Source organism: Sander lucioperca, chromosome 6 (genome assembly GCF_008315115.2).
Source record: "Sander lucioperca isolate FBNREF2018 chromosome 6, SLUC_FBN_1.2, whole genome shotgun sequence".
NCBI lineage: Eukaryota > Metazoa > Chordata > Actinopteri > Perciformes > Percidae > Sander > Sander lucioperca.
This window is the reverse complement of record NC_050178.1, coordinates 25350903-25370592: the sequence shown is the minus strand read 5'-3', so window position 1 is coordinate 25370592 and position 19690 is coordinate 25350903. Positions and strand designations below refer to the sequence as shown.

General features: G+C 43.4%; 2 pseudogenes; both read right to left on the bottom strand.

The window, feature by feature from the left end:
• Positions 1–11789: 11789 nt before the first annotated feature.
• The window catches only part of LOC118492959, a 32783-nt pseudogene continuing 24882 nt past the window's right edge, over positions 11790–19690 (bottom strand).
• Positions 17730–19690, bottom strand: part of LOC118495210 — a 3596-nt pseudogene continuing 1635 nt past the window's right edge.

Here is a 19690-nt window from a genome sequence, read left to right as displayed (position 1 = left end):
TGCTTTGTGCTTTTGTCGCCTGGCTTTGACGAGGGGGCGGAGAATTGGCATCAGCTGTGTGCTTGGCCATCAGCTGTGTGCTTGGCCATCAGCTGTGTGCTTGGCCATCAAGTGGTATTTCAGACTGGACGTGCTGTGATGATAGCTCAGTTCACAACGACAAAACACGTAGATCACTTTGGTCTTGTCAATGGAACCATTTGGCAACTTTTTAAAAGTAAACTTTCCATTCAGAATCTTATTGGCATCCATTTCGGCATCTCACGCTCGCCATCCACTCAAAACGTGACGTTACCCTACTACTCTTTGGCCGACTCGCAAGCCCAAACAAGTGTGTGCAGCGTGCCTGTTGTTCTGTTTCCGGTCTAGCTAGATCCGGTGTGGTGTTGTAGTTTTTCTAACGTTACTAGTTGTTGCAACAGCATGTGAAAAAAAACTACAAAGTTTGCTAGGCCAAAAAGAACGTTAATCTTGCGATAAAACAATTGACGCCGTTAAAATGGGTTTGCGTTAACGCCGTTAATAACGCGTTTAACTGACAGCACTAATTATTATATATTTTAATTTGCATTATGTTTGGCATTGTCGACCTTTGTCTATTCCCAAACGCATGTAAACGAGCTACACAGTGACCTAAATCCTGTCATCATGGGCTGGTTTTTATAAATTGCATTAACATTATACTTTACGGTAGCGTGCTAAGACTGTCTGCAGTTCCCACTGCAGAACACTGACCTGCTTAGATCCCAGTGTCTGGGGAAACCCCGCTGGATCTCTTCCCAATTAGATTTTTTTTTCCTCTTCTGAGAATTATAGCCCTTATTTTACAGAAGCTGTATGATTAAAGCAATAAATCTGGGTCAGCAAACACTCTCTCAGGAACGTTAAGTTGCTAAATGCCTCACTGTGATTGTTTTACGTGTGCAAAGCTCAAATCCAGACAGCTTAAAGTGATCCAAGCAGGTAGAGGGTCGGTTTCCTGATCAAGGACGCTTCAATGGAAGCATGAAGGGCATTTCGCACGGGGAGCGACACTTGGCCTGCGTAGTCGCGTGGATCCACGGGGTCTACAACGGTAAGGACAACGCTCCGCGATTACTCGCCAGACGATCAATGCGTGGTAACTGTGGTATCATATATCCCTAATCACCGGTTGATTTATAACAAATGGTGGCAATACTAGTCTTTTCAAACCACGGATTGCTATTGTTGATAGCTAAAGTTAGCTAAATTAGCATAGCAATAATTACGGATGTTACCCGATGAATCCAGTCTTGTGCTGATGCTCTGACAAGCAGAAGCCCCGCTGTCTATGTCCTGATAACAGATTTATATTTTAGTGAACTCACAAACAGAATAATCAGTCTCTCGTTCATTGATTTTCACGGCGCGGCGCTCACGTAGGGAGAAGTTCAAGAGAATTCAACTCTTGCAACGGACGGGCGGGCGTGTGTGTGTGACGGGCACGAACGCGATAGTTTCACGGGATTGCGCCCGCTTGTCACGTCGCCTGTCGAACTGCCCGCGCAATGAGTGAATTACGAGGCGTGACAATCGCTTCCCGTGTGAAAAGCTCTTAAGGCTGAACATAGACACAAAATGGAAGACTGTCATTCTGAGAAGAGTTCTATTTATAAAAAAAACAAAAACAATTCACGGCAGAAATAATCCTCTTCTTTCAGATAAAACCCTAATGGTTCCAGGCAAAGAACCACAGCTTTCCTGGCTACACAGATTTAGAATAACAAACAAAAACTGAAGAGGCACTACCATTATTAATGTACTCTGCATTACCTCAAAACAGTCTAACCTACCCATTTGTCTGGAAGATATTGCCGGGTCAAAGCCATGGATCAATATGAATAAAAAAAGATATGTCAATGCATGTAGTTTATGCTTTCAAACAATCTGTCTATCAATCTGTACAAACCTCCATTCAATCAAAATGATGGATCCAATCAGTCTGTCCATTTGAGAGAAGGGACAGCACACAGCAAACGATGTTTCACACTCAGTGTACTGTAGGAAATAAGTTTAAAACATCTACACCTGGGGTGTCATAAACAACATAGTTACAAAACAGATAGTGAACAGCCTGAGATATCTTCAGAAAAATAAGTGCAATTTCAACCATATGTCACAGTTTTCAACTGTATTCTGGTCAGAATGGATCTGTTAATTATATTTTTATATGTCTGAGAGTGGTGCCGGATTTTCCTAGACTGAAAGCCTAACCCTAGGCCTTTATTGACAGGACAGCTGAAGAAATGAAAGCAGAGAGAGAGGGGGGGGGGATGACATGCAGCAAAGGGCCGCAGGTCGGAGTCGAACCCGGGCCGGCTGCGTCGAGGAGTAAACCTCTATATGTGGGCGCCCGCTCTACCAACTGAGCTATCCGGGCGCCCGACTGGCTTTCTTTTTAGGCTACCTTTGTGAAGTAGGAAGTTCCTAATTAGGAACTGTTTCTTTTTTTTTTTTTTTTTTTTTTTGACAAAGACATTTCACGAGGCAAATTTCACACTGCAAAGTCATCCAGAGGACACGATTGGACCCTTTGGCGGGCCGATTATGGCCCTAGGGCCGTATGTTTGACACCTCTGATCTACACGTAAAGAGTGTATATCAAGCAGAGATATCTGTCACATTTCTTTGTGTGTTTTAAAACCAATATTTGCTTATAACATGTCCCGTAGGTCTCCTCTACTCCCACAGTTCAGCATGCAGATTAGATGGGGTGGAAATGTAAGCGTGGATATGTTTGTCCCAGTGTGTTAGCGGGGCTGGGCGATGTTGAAATTCCCCTACTGACAATATTGCTTAACGTGACGCATATACTCTATAACAAAATTACCGTCCAAAAAAAGCTGAAGAGAGAGACGCACAACCGCTAACCTGAATGGGGATTACAGGATTTAACCGTGCCGCGCGGCTCTTCTAGACTTTCCAAATGTAATCGGACCGAATGGATCCAGTTCTGATAATGAAAGGAGTCATTTTGCTGGGGGATGTGACGCTCAGCAAAAATGTTTCCACTGATTTACAGACCTGTCTTCCGACATGCAAGTCTATGGGGGGAATTCTTTTTGGGGCAAGAGGGCATCACGTGACGGACACCGAAGTTGTAATTCCACTGTTTTGGCCGCTGTGTGTGCGCACTTCCCTGGGGGCCTGTGAGAGCCACAAAGGATCAGTCAAGCTGAATAGCAAGTACAGTACAGCTGAACAGAGAGGCTCCCTGCCGCAGAGCTGGTTTATACATTTGAATGGCTGTAATTTCATTTTAAAGGTGCTCTAGGCGATGTTGGACTAGCTCGCCCCTCCCTCCTCCTCATCCCGTCTCCTCCCCCTCCCTTCCGTTCTTCCTGAAACAGTCATGAACGCACATCGTGGAAGTAGTCTACGTGCTAACGCTGCAGCGGTGAATGCTCAACCAACTCCTTCTTGTCGGTTATTGGCTGGAACACTGTTTGCTATGTTTGGTGGTGCAGGTTAGCCAGTTTTTGTTGGCGTTTGTGGAGCCTGGGCTGTCTACAGAGACCGTGTTTTCTTTTACAGTGTGTTCAGGGGACAGGCAGCTAGCGGATAGTGAGGAGATATTTTTTTACAGTGTGTTCAGGGGACAGGCAGCTAGCAGATAGTGAGGAGATGTTTTTTACAGTGTGTTCAGGGGACAGGCAGCTAGCGGATTATAGTGAGGAGATGTTTGCTGTATGTGACAAAAAATGTTGTAGCCTAAAAAAAACGCGTGACATCGCTTAGAGCACCTTTAATTACTACATTACAGCGCAGAGCCCAAACAATCGTGTCTAAACGGTATCTGTGAGATTTTCAGCAGCTTTCGACAGGTTTGGGGGGGGCGGCGTCACGTCACCAAGAGAGAAAAACAGACTAAATTAGCAAAAGAGAATCTGTGTGATGTGTGCTTGTTAACCCGTTGCTTTTGAGATGTGATTAAAAGGCCGAGCTAGCACCCTGCGGAAAAGAGAGGAGGGGGGAGAGAGATGGAGGGAAGGAGTGATGGGGCGGGAGCAAAAGCAATCAACTTGATTTGCTGTCAGTTTCCATGGGCGATGTGGATATTTTCAGCATTGAGAATTATTCTCGCCTTAATCGTTTGCCAGTGGGAGAGAATATAACTCCTCAGAGACGTAGCTTTGAGCATGTAAAGCTTTAGGCGGGAGCATCAGCAGGCTGAGGCAGAAGAAAAAAAAACGCCCGTCTCTGCTGCCTTTGAGGGAAAAAAGGGGGCACAAAACACATTATCAAACATGTAAGCCATGTTTTATTTTACACCCTAATATTTGCTTTTATGCAGCTGCATAACAGGCTCAAGGCTTTTTTCTTACAGTAATTTACTGGTTTATATGCTGGACCACACAGTCAGTGGTTTAATTATAATATGCATGTAGTGGAGAGTAATCCCACCAACATTTCACAGTTTTATCTAAATCTTTATCACGCACTCCCTTCAGGGGGGAATAAATTATTGGTTTTTTTTCTGAAAAAGGAAGAAATAATATTTGTTTATGTTGACGTCATGTGCTTTGCTAGAAAAGAAATAGTGCGTGGTTTCTGTCGCCCCTATGAGGAATTCTAAGTAAAGACAACATCGCTGTCGCTGCGTCCACATGATACAAGCCTTCGGTGATCGCACACCCCCCCTCCTCCACACAGTTGCTAGTAGCCAAGGAGGACACGGAGGATTAAAAAAACATGATGGACTCTTCAGAAGAGGTCATTATCTTCACTCGAGCTTCTGCGCGGGGAAAGTCACCGGACGACACCATCTTCTGAACACAAAACGACGCGGGCGCCGGACGGGAAACTGACAACTGCGTCGGTCTTAAACTAGCAAAGACACGTGCGTCGGGCTTTGCGCTGCGCCTGCAGATTCTGAATGCGCTGTACGCATGTCCAAAGAATGTTTCTAAAACGTGAATAATACCGGCATATCACACGTCTTAATCCGAAAATTAAAAAAATCTGAAAAAGGCCTTATCCTGAATATCTAAACAGAATATGCTGTTTGCATGACCTGTATCAAATTCAGAATATTGTCATATTCGGAATATTAGTGTACTATCAGTGTGCATGTACACATACACAGTGACAGACGAGCGAGAGCACCGGCGGCAGCAAAATGAAAAGCTGGTTACGGATAAATAGGTCAGAAGAAAAAAAACAAGACAAGAAATAAAAAACAACAGACAATGAAAACAAGAAGGTGCAGTGCTTGACAGAAGAAGGACATCCTGTCACTTTGACTGTGACCCAGTTGTTTCACTGTGAAGCTGGCGCACGCCTGGTGTGGGTGTGAGAGATGTGGGGTGGCGTGTGTGTGTGTCTCATACATATCAGCGTTAGAATTGCCTGTGTGTATTTGCGCGTGTCGGTTTGAGCGCGTTTGTCCTGCCTCTGACCCTGACAGGAATCACATCTGTAGCAAACCCCGTTCCTTTCACTCCCACGAGTTTGTCCGTTTGAATATCTCACAAAGCTGTTAGTAAGTTTTGAACTACATTCGGTGTGCTTGGGTCAAAGAACGGGGCCATTTCAGCCCTTCTTGAAGCTTCCAATGTGGTTGCACTTTGATTTACGAGCTCGCGTAACATATTTAAATGAAAACCAATCACTGTGGCTTGTAGAGCTGCAAATCGATCAATCGGTTAGTTGTCATCTGCTAAAATGAATTGCCAACTATTTTGAGAATCGATTAATCGGCTTGAGTCATTTCATGATAAAAAAAAAAAAAGTCAAACATTTCTGATTCCAGCTTCTTAGCGGTTTGTGGAGGACTTTGGTGCACAAATTGGGCTGAGTTGTTGAGCTGTTTAGGGCTCCTCCTTCCAGAAAATGTTACGAAAATGCACTTTCACATTAACCGGTTAAATCCATTTTTTTGTGAATTTTCAAATTTCTTTTGATTCCAGCTTGTTAAATGTTAATATTTTCTAGTTTCTTCTCTCCTCTGTCACAGTAAACGGAATATCTTCATGTTTTATATTTTCAGTTTGTGAAATACCAAAAGAAATGTCAGTTGTCAGAGTGAATAATTAGTGTGAGACCTTTTGGTCAAAAGTATATTTATATTTTTCACCATTTTACTTATCGTTTGAGACAATCAACAGATTAATCACACAATGAAAATAATCGTTAGTTGCAGCCTAGCAAAAAAATCCACCCTTTAGCCGGTGCATTTCATAAAGAGTGTGTCTGGGATGTCTGTCTGTCTGTCTGTCTGTCTGTCTGTCTGTCTGTACATGTGTGTGTTCTGTGTTATCTGTGAGTGTGAGAACTGAGTGCTATGCTGTGCAGCCCTGGGGGAGGTGAAGCGGCATTCAGGAGCCTCTATGGGCGCCACAAAGCTGCATTCATCCAACTGAATGGCTGTTTTCTACAACCAGGCACTAGTCATCCCAACTCCATTGGAACGCCTCTATGAGTTACCACTCTCCCTGCCTTGGTATGCAAAGCCTTATCCAGCAAAAACACAAACGGCTTGGATTAACAAAAGACACAAACACAATTACATGAAAACACTGAAGGGATACGTGGCGCTCTAGTTTTCAAAAGATATTCTCATCTCGTTTTTATTAATAGATTAAGGGTTTCCTGTTTTTCTTTCATGTTCTGTGTACACGCTCAGTCATCCCTTGACTTTCATTTGCCGAGGATAGTTTACCGTCACTGTGTGAAAACAAAAGTACGAGTCTCAACGAGCCATAGCCATAGAAGGAACTTACTGCAGCCGCTAACTCTTCAATGAAATGTTTTGGAGTGGATTTTTCTTTTACACGACAAAGCAAGCGGCAACTTCCAGGTCTGGAAAGTGAAGCCAACGCTGAAGCTCCTTAAAGCTGCAGTCTCGCTAACTTCCAGCAGGGGGCGACTCCACTCGGACATTCATGCTACACTATAGGTGCGTTACCTGCAGGCCTAGGCGATTTCATTACCTAATTCCTAACGGAGAGCTTCTCACAGCTCCTGCAAATGGATTGAGGGGTCCTTCGATGACACTTTCAATTGCAACAGCTTCTTTCCAGAATCCATTTTGCCGATTCTCGGTGTAGTCGCTGACGCTGATCGATTGGCTTGTGAACAGGGCAGCTGCTTTGTCTTGTTCTGATAGGCTACTCTGCGGCTAGCAGTAGCCAATCAACAAACGTATTGCGAGTTGTAAGTGGTTCGCTTTTCTAAAACGAAATGCCTTGCAATCGTTGGGTGCATTCACAGCATCATTTTTTTACTTAATCTCCGGCTCCATCCCGCTCCCGTTGATTTCTACGCTCTATTCCGTCCCGAACACATTACCAACAGTGAAACTGACTCCCGTACCGTGGGACTCCCGAGGGAATACCGTGACCCGCGGGAGTCCCGAAGAATTGTCACCTGTTAGCCTACTTGTCAGTCATTGACTCTCTCTCTCTCTGTGTGTTTTCACTTCATCAAAGTTCATTGTAACATTTTGGTCGCCTAAAAATGTCTTGTTCAGCGTTCCGCCAACCAAGCTAGCTAGCTAGCGTTAGCATTAGCTGGTAACTTAAGGGAAAGTCTGCAGATTTTCTGTAGTGCCGTACATGCAGATGAATGGTGGCAGTACCCAAAGGTCCGCGTTGACCCACCGGCAAAACTCCGCTGGATGACTCGCTTCAGAAGGGTTACAAAAATCGGCGACTTTCCCTGTCTAGCGTTTAGCTTAGCACAGCTCCATTGAAACCATAAACAACAGTGGCATACAGTAGTCGCGTCATCCTCCCCAGGTCCACCCCTCTTCTCTAAATATGATCACTTCTGGCTCCAAAATACCAAGATGTCGACGGCCAAAATGCAAACTCCTGGCTTCAAACCAACAGGTGACGTTACAGCCTATGACGTGAACACTTAATGTTCAGTGTGATATAGTCTACGGAGGAAAATATGTGTAGTTTCCTCCCACACACTGTTGCACAAACCAACAGATTATGGGGGTGCTGTCCTTGTATCTCGTCTGCCAGCATGCACCGTGAAACCTTGTAACCTGTGAAACAATTCTGATTTTGATGTTAAAAGACTGTGAGCAGAGTAAATCAAGACGCTTCAGCGTGCAGCCACAGCTGGAGTCGACTGAAGCACAAAAAAAACACTCATTTAAATTCAGGTAATGTCCCTTTCCAATTAACAGAGTGCCGGAGTCATGATTCCCCACATTGACTTTCTGTCACCAGAGTCCCTGCTCTCTCCCACTGCAGACAGTGTGTAGGGTTTTGCCTGATCGGTCACTTGGAAAGGCTCGGGCAGCTGTCAGTCGATAGCGCTGACTATCGGGGATGGGGGGGTGGGGAGGTCTCACACATCATCTGAAATCCTTATGCCAACTTTGTTGGACTGTGCAAGTTAGGATTGTTTTTTCGCTGAATAGGTGGTCGCAGGGACACATTCATCAAAAATTGTCAAACAGTTCACAAGAGAGTACATTGAAAACTCAAAAATCTCACTGTTTGGTAAAAGAAAGTGAGCAGAGATTGGACGATATCATGAATAGGAGTCAAAATATCGATATGGCAATATATCACTGACCTTCCTCGTACGATATGAGAATCAATATGCTGGTGCCAAATATCATAGTATTTTAATTCATAAAATAAGGCACTCCAAATAGATTTCCCTGCTTGCAGCGTCGCTATACTTCATGGCTCCTTGAGGCGGCGCTCGGCACATGAACGAGGGAGACTTGAAGAGAAGTTAACGAGCCGAATAGCTGGCGGCAGTTTGAGGAAAATAACAGATGCTCCAGCCACGTTACCGTCCGAAGTCTGGACCCTTTTCACGGGCATTTTGTATTCATAGTTAGACCTATATCGTGATGCATCATTATAGGAATGTCTAGCAACTTATTGATTATTGTAGAATTGCAGGATCGTGAAATCATCGGTATCCTGAGCCATGGATCGTGTATCGTACCGTGAGGTATCCCGTGATTTCCACCCTAATGTCTAATCATAAAATGATCTTCTCAGGGTATTGACCCGATAAAGGAGTCTAGACACTAGGGCTGCGCAATATATCGATATTATATCGATATCGATATATGAGGATAGATATCATCTTAAATTTTGAATATCGTAAAATGACATAAGTGTTGTCTTTTCCTGGTTTAAAAGGCTGCATTACAGTAAAGTGTATTTTGTGAAAGCACCAATAGTCCACTCTACAATATCGCCACATTGATGTTTTTGGTCAAAAGAATCATGATATTTGATTTTTCTCCATATCGCCCAGCTCTACTAGACACTGGTAAGGTAAGGTACTTTATTGTCACATACACATACATGTAGCGAAATTCATCCTTGCATTTAACCCATCCCTCAAGGGAGCAGTGGGCAGCCATTTACAGCGCCCGGGACCAACTCCATCTGAGCCAGATCACCCTTGATCAAGGGCAAACCTCGTACATGTTTTTTGATGGTGGGAGAGCGGAGCACCCGGAGGAACCCACACAAACATGGGGAGAACATACAAACTCCCCACAGAAAGGCCCGGAACGACCTGGATTCTAACCCAGAACCTGGTGGGGAGAGGATTGTGTAAAGCCATAGAGTAACTACTGAGGTAGATCATTTGAAGTGAACTGGAGTACAGTCTCCATCATTACCAAGATTACAAAACAAAAGCATACTAATGTAGAGCAGCCTACAGATGCAACAAAGTGGCACTGGAGAAAACCGCAGGTGAATAACACAGCACAAAACAAAAGATAGATGGAAAGCACGAGGATGGATACGGATGCTGTAAGCTGTTTTATTGATGCAACAAGTTTTTACGGCCAAGAAGCTTTTTGGAGCTCAATCCACACGATTCTGACAAAGAAACAACGATGGCCCGGTGAGTATTTAGTTTTGTACAGAACTTCCCTCGAGAGAGGCTCTAACTACAAGAAGTCTGAAATCATTCTTCCTCATTTCAGCCAGATTTACAAAAATGAATGCATTCAATTCTCCTTTCAAAGTATTCCTTATAACCCACTGACAAACAGTTGCGTAGCACGAGGGCTGCACAACATATCGTTTTTATTGTCATCGCGACATCAACCGGCGCAATAAACACCGCGAAAAGCTGCGATGCATCGGTTAAGACACTCCCGATTTCTGTTAGTTAAAAAGAAAATATCAGCAGAAAACTGCACTTTAAAATGTAACCTTTTAAGTGCTGCCTTTTATGTTCAATTCAATGTTCGATTTGTTCAATAAAACAAAGTTGGAAAGTGATTTCCTTCATTTGTTTTTAAGTCAACAAGCAGTTTGTTGTACTTAAGCAGACGACTGAAAGCAGCAGAACTGAGAACACTTTAATATCGGATTATTTGTCGTGATATTCCACACCGTTATTGCACATTTTCCTCATATCGTGCAGCCCTAATTAGCACCTGCATTTCCTAGGAGAAGACATTTGCTGCTTCTTGTTGTGAGTGTTGAATATTCACAGCCATTCCCATAAAATAAAGTTGAACTTCTTGTGGATTACTGGCCAGGCCACATGGTGCTGTATAATATAAAGAAATAAGAAAACAAAAGTAGTTACGTTCATTTTTTTTAATATTGGCACAATGTGTTTGACTCTGTGTTGGAATATGGGTGACTTGTTAACTGAAAAAGACTAAATTAGAGGTTAAAAAGGGGAAAGCGGTCATGGGCTTTTGTTTACATGAACTTTAAAGGAATGTATCTTAAAGAGTAACGACCGTTCAACCTGTATGTTTGTCTGTCTAAGTGACTGATGGGAACAACAATGTTTGACGTTGGTCTGCTGTAACCGACAGAGACAGACCTTTAAAACCTCTTGAGACCTTCTGTTTAACCAGAAACAGCTCTGAAGTCGCTAGCGCCAAACCACCAGACTCATTTAAAAAAGCGTGTATAGAGCCTAAGTATTTTCACATGTAAATCTGTAAACTATGTGTTTATTTCAACCAAACCTAGAGTTGTGATGGTTGGAAAAGTGGAAAAGACGACCCAAAACGTCTTGTCATGGTTTTATTTTGTTTCTGTCCACTTTGAACGAAGTGTATTTTACGATGCTAAAATTACTGTTTATTACATGGAGTCTGGTGGGTTTAGCGAACGCGATTTCACGGATGTTTTTAGGTTTAAAAAAGGATCTTACTCTTAACAGAAAGATCGACCTCCTTAGAAATCCTTTCCATAATGTTGTCAGACACTTAGAATATAATCTGAGCCTGTCAGCGGTATAAAACGAGCACTTTTGTGAAGGTAAATACAAGCTTGTCAAAGATTGGTGTTCCATCAGTCACTTAAACACAAAAACATAGGAAAATAGGGTGGAGAAAAACAAAACAGCAGTGACCCTGTAATACAACGCTCCCGTGTCACATGGAAACCGTTTTCCAGTGGCTGTACACTGTTGTTCTGTTCATTCTGGGGACAAACAAAGTCCTCTGCAAAATGTGCTCTCCTATTGGCTGTTAACTCAGATAAACTCTTTTTTGTCTCAATCTGTTACTTTGTGGCTTACATTAGAAGAGAACTCTTCTGTTTTTTGACGCGAGGAGTTGCAGCGACTCTGTTTCTTTTGATGTTCGTAGTCAACATTGTTTTAAGACCTAACTCGAAAAAATCGGTGAGCCTTTTCTCTTCGACAGGACGTCATGGAAACCCAGGTCATAGTTGGCGAGCGGATAGCCGTCTTGGCGCAAGTCCAAAGGTGTGTGTGTGTGGTGTGCGTGTGTTGCGTTGTGCGTCGTTCCCGTTACAGATCTGTCCGTAGCACTGGCGGCTGCGGAGCAAACTTGGGCATTAGCTCGTGATTTTGCGGATGAAGTCGGACTTTTCGGCGCCGCCTTTGCAGACTCGCCCCACTCCTCCAGATCTCTTCTTCAGGTCCTTCCCTTTACGCTTCTGCAGTCCACTGTGAGTCAGGTCCAGCGAGTTGTCTACGCGGACACACAAAATTATCACCATACATATATACAGTATAACCTTAAGTCAAGTATGAGTGCGAGGGATGTAACTAGGTCTGTACAAATTTGACAGAGACACACAGACACACGCTGAAAGATGGAAAACTATGGCACCGAGATGAGAACTCTAGAAAGTGTTTTTATATCAAAAGGTAGAAATCTTTGTCCTTCTTACACAGCTATTCCGCACACCGATCTGACTGTCTTCTGTCTTGAGTGTACTCGTCAGATCTTCTCCACGGGGCGTGGTAGCTCAGAGGCTTGGACACCTCGTTGATAATCTTGTGGCTGATGCTGCACGCGCGTTGCCCCGCTGTAGTACACTAGACAAGCGAGAATGGGGAGAACGGAAATCAACGTGACGGTTTTAGAGTTTAACCCTGTAAGAATCTCTCAGGCTCATTCAACATGACTCCCGGATTTTTGTATGCTAAATATATACATCTCAGGTCGTCGGGATGCACGAATGCAGATTCGCTGATATTGGGCTTTTTGACGGGGTGGGTTTCGCCGAACCGTTAGAATTGTTTTTCACTGACCGCACCCTACGCTTGCGCTACGCTGGTTCGACGTAATGACGGCGCTGTTGCTTACGGGGAGGTGTTTACGTAGGTTGGAGCGCTTCAGTGCAGTAGGCTGTGAGGAGTGGAAAATGGAACTGGTGAGACGAAAAAGTGATGTTGCAGCAAACTTTCAGTCACAAAGAGACATCAAGTCCAGCTACATGTTCAATGACAATGCCAGTTAGTCTGGTGGTGTGTCTTTGATTTGGACCCTGTTTTATACGTATACACACATCACCGCTGTACCACATCTGTCATGAACACTGCTGACAAAGAATAACGAGTTGTGCATGAAGAATCGACAGACAGCAGCCAGAATGCAGCAACTCAGGTAACCTTAACATGAAAATACACTGCTGTGGGCGTTGTTTGGCACATGTGGGCCTCCGTTAACAGTGTGAAACCAAATTTACCGGATCAATGTCGACAATGGGAACAGCACCATGAACCTCGGTCGGCCTTGGTGTCGACTTACTTCAGTGTGTGACAGCTAAGTAACCACGACAGTACACATTTATTTTATCTGTGGTTTACTCACAAGCGTTGTCTTGCCTTTAGCCTCTTTGCAGCTCTTTATGATGGCGTTCTCGATGTCTGCGGCGTTGAACTTTACGTTGTTGTCCTTGTAGCGATTGGTAAAACTTCCCCAGGAAGGAATACACACTGAAACAGAAAGGAAATGCGTATTAAAAACAACTTTCAAGAGGCAACCAGAGGTAGTGAGATTTTATCCTCACAGGAGTCCACGTAGTGACGATAAACAAGTTATGACTCAAATATTGTGTGATTTCTGCTATGAGTGTTGGTTTGTACTTCTTTCTAACTGATATATCGATCAATCATCAACAATCTAATATAATCGATGCAGGCCGGAGAGAGGGATTACCAGGAAGCTGGAAGAGGGAGGAGAGAAGGAAGGGAGGAAGGGTAGGAAAGAGGCAGTACAGAGTAAGGAGAAGGAGGGGAGGAGGTAGGAAAGAGCGAAGTAATGGAAGGAGGGAAGGAAGGAGAAGGAAGTAAGGAGGATGAAGGAAGTAGGAATAGTAGGAAGGGGAGGCAGGAAGGATGCAAAATCTAAAATATCGATACACACTCATCTTTAAGTTGCGCCTTTATTGAAATGACCACCTTATATTTATACTAAAACAAATATTTGAGTTGCTTTGTGAGTTGATATAAGTGTTACTGATTGTGTTAAATGGGCATTAATGATAGGCAGACTTGTGATACAGAAAAATATGTATTGTTGTCCAAACAATCGATATATCGTATGTGTGATACACTTGGGATTTAATCCACACCAATTTTGCGATAATGGTAAACTTAGTTTTTTGCAATGTTGGTGAGCAAAACAAGCCTGCCATCCGGCAACCGTTAAGGACCACGCCGCTTATTGGGACTTTGCTTATTCACCGTATCCCCAGTTAGATAAGTCCTTACATACCCTTCTCATCGTAGCATGTGCTTTGCCTTTCTGAGAATATAGTTCCCAGTTATATACGGTTAGAAGATGGCTGTGTGTCATGTGACCTTGTTATTTGTACACGCGGTGACTCTACAAATCACACATATAAATAGAACATGTTGGCGTTTATTTGTCACTCATTGGGGAGCAGTAGCTAGATGGAGCCGGTTACCTCCCGGATCTGTGCTAGCTAGGCTAGCGTGGGGCGTCAGACAGAGTTACGACACGCACGAGAGAGAAGTGTATGTATGGACTTATCTAACTCTGGGGATACGGGGAATAAGACAAAGTCCCACATAATCGGCAGGTTCCTTTAATGTTGAACCCTGGTAAGTTTAATTTCTAGGATTGCTCCGGTGCGGAGTGAAATTCCGCCAGATGTCCTCTTTTCAGCGGAATGTCCGTCCCTTCCTCTGTCTTTGTGTTGGCGTTCTAACCTCTGGTGGATTGTGCGGACTATGGTTACTGCTCCTCCTAGATCTCTGCAGGGTAAATCCAGACAGCTAGCTAGACTATCTGTCCATCTGAGTTTTCTCTGTGCAAAACGCTCGATAAAAAATACTGAAATACAGAAATTATGAACTCCCTGTAAATTTCTGTCGGACATTTTATATCAGATCAACGTGCTGCTGACAGCAATAAATAGGCCTACTAGAATACCTACAAATAACAGTGTGTTACTTTCGTAGCGATGTATGTACGAGTGGTTCTTGAGACAGCCTGGTCTTTTCAACGCACCGTTGACACTACATAATCAAATCCCCAGAGTTTCACAGCTCTGTTTGCCTCGACAGCTCCACAAAATAGACTCACACTGTGGTTTATACTGTCAGAGGGCGTGGAACAGAGTACCATCTATATAATAGAAACAATGCAAAGTGTGTGTGTGTGTGCGCGGCGCATGTGTAAAGGGCACACAGTGGAGACAGTGGAGTAGCACCCTCCTTTGCTACAGATTAGGTTAAACCTGCCATCGCTGGACCCCCAAATACGCCCCACCTCCCACTTTCGCTCTGACACATTAACCCCTGACGGCCTCTCTGGGCTCAGCTGGTTTCCTCCTACACCTCCCCGCGTGAAAGGCTGCATATCAGGAAGGATGCAAAGTGAATGTCAAAAATGCTAATCGTCGTGAGCTGTCCTGCTGTTGAATGGAACACAGGTTTAGATTTTGGGGCGGGATGCAGGAGATATGACATTTATTGCAGAACTTTGGAAAAAGCCCAGTTCTGATCATTGTTTACAGGGTAGGGTTCAAAATAACTTTTTCATCCACCAGCCAAAGGTTAGTGCCCCCCACTACGCCTATAATACAGGAGAATAATAACGTCCTTTACAAAGTTAAAAGACATTATGCAGAAATGGCACATCACACTATAGGCTCATAGTTAGGCTCACACTATAGATCATGGTTGATTAGAAATAAAATACATGTTTATGATCCTGGATTCAAGGGCTGAACGTCTACCCAGTCTCAGGATTTTATGTCCAAAAGACTGTTTTTGTAAGCAGCACACAGGTAGCTTTGGATGTTGTTCTGTCCGAAATCTGTGAGCATCACACAAATACGTTACACCGCCACCTTAAAAACCCTTTCCCAGTCATTACTACCGTTTCTACACTTCATATAAACCCCAGACTCTGTAAAAGGAGATTTCTGCTCCCTGTGATAACCTAAAGTTGCCATTTAGCTGATTTTGTGTAGCAGCTATAGCTACCTGAAGCTAGCACACAAAACCTACCTCACACTCTCCGTCTTTCAGGGCATCAGCGGGACCGGGCACGAGGAGAGAGCGCGAGAGAGCACCGACAACCCGCTTAAACACAACATTTTCGGGCACGAATACTCGAACCACGTTTATATTTTCTTATCTAACCGCTGCTGGAAGAAAAACAACTCATTCGTACTCATGAATCGCTACAGACGCCGGTAAAGTGAGCAGCGTTCCTGATTGCACAGGTGTTCCGGTGCTACGTCACACTATGTCGGCGTCTTATTGGTCCAGAGGTGTAACTCGTTCCGTGGTCTTCCACGCATTTTGCTGTGATTGGTCGAAGGCAGAACATTCCGGGAACAACGTCCAGTTGGCGCCGTCTGATTTGGGCACATCCGAGCTCTGATACAGATGAATATAAAATAAGAACTTGTTTTATATTTAAATTGTATACAGAATAATACATATATTAGTGTATTGTTATAATATAACATAATACGGTAAAATAAATTGAAACTATTGCAGTTTAAAAAGAGGATTCAACTGAGCATCTGTCAGACTTTCGTATCTAAAAAATAAATAAAAGAAACAAATAAATACTAAACAGTAAAATGAAGATTTTTTTTAATTAAAAAGACTTCGTGTCTAAACATTAAATAGAAAAATATTTAAAAAAAAATTTTTAAAAGAAAATAATGAAGAAAAAACTTGCATATTTAAAAATAAAAAATAAGTTTAAAAATAAAAAATATTAATAAAATATATGAAAAATAATAAAAACAATAAAAAAGACTCATGTTTAACAAAAATAAGATAAAATAGATAAATAATAAGGAATAAAGACGATACAAATAACTACAAGACGTTCATATTTAAAAAATAAAATAAAAATAAGAAAGTTATAAAATTAAAAAATATATGAAAATAATAAAAACTAGGAAAAAATAGATAATAAATAAGGAATAAAACAAGACAAAATACATAAATAAAAAGATTTAAAAAAAAAGGCAAAACGTTTGCTTTCTTTTTTACTTCAAATATTGATTTTTTTCTACATAATAATGAAAATAAATATTAAAAAAAATAGTTAAAAAATATCTTCTGTTTTATTAATTTCTTACTGTTGAACTGTCTATTTTTATTTATTTCTCCGTGTTTTTGTGATCTTTTCCTCCGTCATCACTGGATGGCGCTGTTTCCTTCTTTACTGTCAGACAAAAACAAAGTATTAGGGTCAAACAAAAGTATTAATATTAATGTATATGTATTATTAATACTGTTGGACTTTTTGTTTTTAAAGCACACAAAGGTAGAGCATTACAGAGAATTACAGCATGACAGTCACACTGAGCCAAATTCATTTCATGTTGGAACAGCAGCTGCAAAGATGAATCTATTAGTTCTTAACTACTAAATTAGTCTCCAACTATTTTAATAATCGATTTGAGCCATTTTTTTTATGAAAATAAAGTCAAACTTCTCTGATGTCAGCGTGTTAATGTGAATATGTTCTAGTTTCTTCTCCTCCTCTGGGACAGGAAACTGAAGATCTTTGAGCTTTTGGCACTTTTTAGACACTTTTTGAATGTTTGTTTTATACTGAATGTTTTTCTGTTGACACATTGTCCTGTGTGTGAAGTGAATAGACGCTGTTGTTCATTATTTGTCCTTTGACTGAAGAGACAAAGATGCATTTCCCAACAAAAACCAGTTTCTTCTTTATTGAGAGAAAGTGAATGCAGACAGGTGACGCTCACAGCTCACGACACCACAAACACTCGGCGTTACAAGTTTCATCATTCCTGCTATCGTCTCCGTCTGCACCGAGAGCCAAAGCCCCTTCGGCTGGCATTTAAACAACGGAGCACAAACAAAGGCAAAAGTCCAAACGAATGAGAAATAAATGGGAATCATTTTAATGAAATGAAAAGGAGAGGGGACAGGGGACAACGAAACATTTCATCCTGGGTTTAAACATCAGTTAACGTTGTATATTTAATTTAAATCACAACTCTCACGTCTGATCCGTTCTCCTAAACTCTACTGACATTCCTTCTTTTCCCTCAACAACCGAAAACCTCTTTACCTTTATATTCATTTACTCTGATATTATAATTATCTTCTCTTTCGTTTCGTCTCCCTCTTAAGTGTACATCATCTCGGCCATGTGTGACATCTTCTTGGGGATGTAGAGATAATACTCCATGTAGCCAGAAAGGTCCTCTATCGTGATGTCGTCCACGTAGGCGCGCGCCTGCTCCGAACACGAGCGCGGGGACCTGACGATGACGGCGACAACGAAGCGTTGCCGTTGGCGCTGAGAGTTCTGGCGTCTCCGCCGCCGCTCGCCAGGCTCCCCTCGCACTCTAACGTGGCGTTGCGGAGCCCCGTGAAGGAGTACACCTCCACGCCGCTCCAGCCCGGATGATGTTGCGACCGACACCGGCACTGAGACGGAGATTCGGCCGCCGCCTGCCGGCGTTCCTCCTCCAGGGATCCGAGCTGTTCTGCCACGCGCAGGAGCAGGGGGGCGGGGGATTTCTGTGGCGCTGCCGCGGCGGCTGTGGAGCTCCGACAAAGCGCGGAAGTCAGCAGCATCGGCGTCCGCGGGGCGGGATGTCTGCGGCACTTCTGCTTCCTCGCAGGCACTTTTTTCCGAACCGCTCTCCTCGCTCGACTCTCCGGAGATTCCTCCGTCCTTCCTGGGGGATGATGTCGCGCCGGGGTCTTCTTTAGGGCGGGCGCGGGAAACCGCGGCTCCGACGTGTGTCTCGTATTCGCTGCGGGAGCCAAAGACCAGCGGGGAGATGTGGCCGGGAGCGGCCGAAGGAGAGAGCTCTTTCTGGGTGGGGTTAGCAACATCGCAGGCGGGACGAGGCTCCGCCCCCTCGGGCACGGCCAGGCGCTGGTGCTTCAGGCAGCCGCTTGGAGGAGACAGTGGCGAGCCGGCGGCGGCGGCGCTGCAGTAGGTGAACTTGGGAGGGTGCAGGATGGGCGACTTGGAGCGCCGACGTCGCTGCGTTCTGGACGCTCCTCGGGACGTTTTCCTCATGCAGCTAAAGAGGAAAGAGAAGAGAGAGAAAACATGAAACATGTAGTAATCATAACACACACACACACACACACACACACACACAGTGTCCTTTAACCCCCCCGATGTAGCACAACTAGACTTTATATTTCACAGTTACTGTTTTCTGTCAGATCGTTTATATGATGAAAAGAGACGGAGGGACTGAGGAAACAGTCAGCTGTTCCCCAAACTCCCGGCCAGTTCAGAGTTTGTTTTTGGTGTTTTAAAACTTAGATAGAAAGATAGAGGCAGTGATGTTTCCTGTTTCCTGTACGGGACTCTCACACCGCCTCAAAACACACCCACAAGTCTGATCTCTGTTACATGATTGGCCACCGCAGCGCGACACAGGGCTGTATTTTTCTAAGAGTTGAATCCGTCTCAACTTTTCGCCGCAGGCCCGCTGCGTTTTTCGTCTGCCACCTGCAGCCTAAACGCACTACCCCCTCCCGTTCAAAATGAATGCAAAGAGGTGCGGTTTCGACGCCCCGTCTGACAGCAGACGCAGGCAGCGTGAATGCACACTTCGAGATCAGCCCCGTCTACAATTTAAAAAGGAAAAAGTTAAACACTTTTGCGTTACACCGAGCGGTTTTTAGTTGACCTGAGCGACAGCACAAAATCCACAGTTTCCGTCAAAATGACGCTATTAAAAATAAGACCGTAACTTAATTACAAAGAGTAAGTTGACTGAGCACACTTGCTGTTTTGAACACTGCAACTTCTCCTCGGTAACTTAAACCTTTCGGGTAATTTTTGAATATCTTTTTTCTATTTATTTTTCAGATACTAAAGTCTTTTATAAAAAACATTTTTTTCTTTATTTCTACGATTTTTTTAAATATATTTTTCTATTTACAAATGTATTTTTTAAACTTTTTTTCTATTCATTTTTTAGATACTAAGTCTTTCAATACATTT